Raw genomic sequence first — 3636 nt, 5'->3', positions numbered from 1 at the left:
TTCATGAAGTTATTACAGACAGATAAATCATAAATTTGGTCGAATTTCATCAATATATCCGACAAGTGACGAGCGCAGATGCCGGATACCTCTGCAAAATAAATCGCGATTAACAGTTACGTGTTCATAATTCAAAGAGGGAGGAAGAGGAAATTGTCGACGAAAAACGAGGGAAAAGTGAGCTGTCGACTCTCGAATTTCACGCGATCCTGCGGCATGCTTGTCGCCCAACGAGCTTTAATTAGTGACGTCAGCTTGTCGTCAGGTCAATTTACGATATTCCAAGATAAACCAAGCCAGACATGCTCCAGTCGCCGCCCAGCTTCGTTCTAAATAACTCCGATCCGTATCGCGTGTTTCGCGGATATCCATATTTCGGGCCATGATACAAAGTCTACTACAGGTCTGCAAACATTGTTCAAGAACGATTCGTGCGTTTCGTAAAGTTATGATTAACTAATGATATATTCGAGGTACGTCTTGTTGGTACAGTTAATCGCAGACAATGTCTGTAAGTGTGCGCTAGTTTATCGTTCGATGACATCATGGGTAACGCGTTTAATTGTACGACACGAATTCGTTAACTCGTGCCATGACGATGGATGTCATCCGTGGTTACGTGAGTATCTAGTTTTATGCTAGGATAAGTATATAGGTAAAGTTTCTTTAACGCACGTCAAGAAAACTTTCGGTCCATTCTTATTCTTCATTCTTGGCGGGATAGTAATCTTCAAGAAATTTGTCAAAGAGTGGTAATATAATAAATTGAGAAAGTTCCTCTGCAAGAGAAAGAGGGAGAAAGAGAGGCAGAGGAATAAAATTTACAAAATTTTATTTTCTGAAACATTTTTACAGATTCAAAGACTTAAAATCTGAAGAGTCAAATCGTAGACTTGAATTTATATGTATAATTAATCTTCGTACGACGAATGCAGTCACTTTGACCTGTGAGCGATAATACAACTCAGAATTCGGTAACGGTAGTTAATGAAAAACTATCACGATGTTATATTATATTTGTGTCGATAATGAAATACAGTACAAGGTGTCAAAATTGTAATAAACTTATTTGTAAAAGTCGTACATATAAGAAATATACTTATTTCATATATCGAGTGTATAGAATACTAAAAAGAGATAAAATATATATTGTTGACAAAATGCGTTTTCATGTATAATTCCTTCCCAAAACTAGTTTGCAGTAGAAATTATATTATGGGTCAAAATGATTCTGCATTCGTCTCTTTCTTCCGTCGAAAGCCATTCGCCTTCCGAGGTTTAAAAGAAAAATGTAAAAATTTGAATATTAATCTTTTGAAGATCGGAGCTTTTTTATAAATAAAGAAATTTTAAGACGATCATGTTTTTTAACGGTCTTCGAGATCAATGAATCAAATTATTTGTTTTAAATTTGATTATCGTGAAACTCTAGGGGCTTCTTGATATCGCTCAATTCAATGTGTAGCCTAAAAATGTTGAATTTCCAAGAGTACTTTCAATCAAGGAGACTCTTATGTCATACGGTTCATAATCAAAGTTTGAAAATCAGGTTTGAAAATCAGTACTGTTTGCATAGTTGATGAGCTTCAAATAAAGCGAAATTGGAAACTTCATATTTCATACGAACAATATACACATTTATATATATATACAATATATATATATGCTTTGCAATAAAAAATTCCTTAACTGATATACAATATTTTATATACAATATAATATAATAATCAAAATTTGTTTAAATTTTGTCCGTCATATTGGAGCAAATATTTTTTATTTTTTATTTTTTCCTCAGATTTGAATGAAACATTATCAAATTACTCTATAATAGTTTTATGAAAATTGAGTGGTTTACAAAATAAAAGAGTGTAACTCCAAATAGAGATGTCAATTCACAAATGATTCGAAAGAAGTGAAGATTCAAAACACGAATAAAATAAATTTTATAGAAATTGAAATGAAGATTTTTTTTTAATTTTCATTCGTTTAATCTTCCTTCTTTGAGATTTTCCTCTTCTTCGTTTTAAGATTTTCTATACTATAAAATTTTTTTATGTCCAATTTAAATCCAGCCAAAAATTTATAGTAACATAAAAATTAAATCGAAGAAATTAGTACTTTGCACTTCCTATAGTGAGCAAAATTTTTTTTGTATATGTATGTACGATATGACAAGGTAGGCTTGTTCAAGACACCATCACTCATTTCGATGAGATGATCGCTCGGAGTACAAGTGCCTCCAATTAAGAAGCCGATGTTTTAATGAACCTCCAAGCATACCGTTATCATTGCTTCTTAAAGGGCTGGCTCGCGAACTCGAGATGTTTACGTGGCATAACTTATTTTATTGGTATTGCGATTTTCTCTATAAAATTATCAGTTTTCAAATTAAGATATAATTAAGACTTTGACTTTTAGAAACTGGACTGACTTTGTGTGACTTTTTGTGACTGGAAATTTCGATAATAAAATACTAATTTTATGGAAGCGTTACAGTTTCTTTTTACTAATTCTTTATGATCATTTTGTGTCATGTGTGCAAATTAGCATTTTGTGAGCAGATGAATAAGGAAAGCTAAACTCAGGGTAAAACAATAAACAGTTACAACTTATCAAAGTTGTGTTGTTCTTAATTAACCGTATATTTCAATTTGTCCTATATTCGTGTTATCTATTATTATCTTTTGACATAACCAATTAAAATATAATAAAATCGAAGATTGCAAGTTAAATATAACCTATTTATAAATCAAACTTTTTAATCATTTGCGTAGTTGGAAATGGTCCGTTTACGTTCTTATTAACTGTTTGTATTTTTTAACGTATTCGGGTGTTAATTTAACATAATGTGATTATGTTATTTAAAGATTTTGTGTTAAATATTGAGATGCAATGTTTCTTAGTGTCAAAATGACAATGTATGAGTAAGTAAACAAGTAATATAAAAAGTAATATAAAAATAATGTGTTTTAAAAATGTAAATTTTAAGATGTGTGAATGAAATACGTGTTAATTTAACATATCATAAATGTTAACTTTTAGTTACACTAAAAAAATGTATTTCCATAGTTTGTTTACAAATTGTGTGTTACTGCCAGTGAATTTTACTGCAAGATGGGAATGGAAAATCCATTTGATAATTAGAGCGAAAAATTTACTTCAAAAAGAAGTGAACTTGGAGGTTAAAATAATGACAGAATAATGTTATTCCAAATCCAGACAATAAAGCCTACGGAGACAAATTTTGAACAGAGCATGCTATCAATCTATTAACCTATTAACCTTATTTTTAATTATTATTATTATTTTACTTTTAAAAATTTATTTCATTCTGTCTCTCATATTTATGTCATACGGGTCTCAAGATGCGTCTCGCTTGTAACGATCATGACAAACGACAAACATTCGACAAATGATGCGCAATGTCGCTAAATTCACTCCTTGCAGTAACATTCAATGCATCTTGCAATGTATTATCGACTAACGCTTAAACCACTTCGATTAATCGAATCAAACAGTCCACTCCTTTATGTAAGAGTAGACAGACTAACTTCAAAGCAGTGAAAATCCACACTTAAAGCAATGACTTTGCTACTCACTTTTGTTAGCAGTAAAATTTTCATTGCTACAGATTTC

The 3636-nt window shown here is 31.1% G+C and overlaps 1 protein-coding gene across 1 annotated transcript in view; it reads left to right on the top strand.

The window, feature by feature from the left end:
* The window catches only part of LOC108751093, a 95362-nt gene that overhangs the window by 57472 nt on the left and 34254 nt on the right, over nucleotides 1-3636 (top strand). The gene's annotated exons all lie outside the window — the stretch shown is intronic.

The sequence above is a fragment of the Trachymyrmex septentrionalis genome, unplaced genomic scaffold (assembly GCF_001594115.1).
Source record: "Trachymyrmex septentrionalis isolate Tsep2-gDNA-1 unplaced genomic scaffold, Tsep1.0 scaffold1, whole genome shotgun sequence".
In the NCBI taxonomy this organism is placed as follows: Eukaryota; Metazoa; Arthropoda; class Insecta; order Hymenoptera; family Formicidae; genus Trachymyrmex; species Trachymyrmex septentrionalis.
Note: the sequence above shows the minus strand (reverse complement) of the source record. Positions and strands in the feature narration are given on the sequence as shown.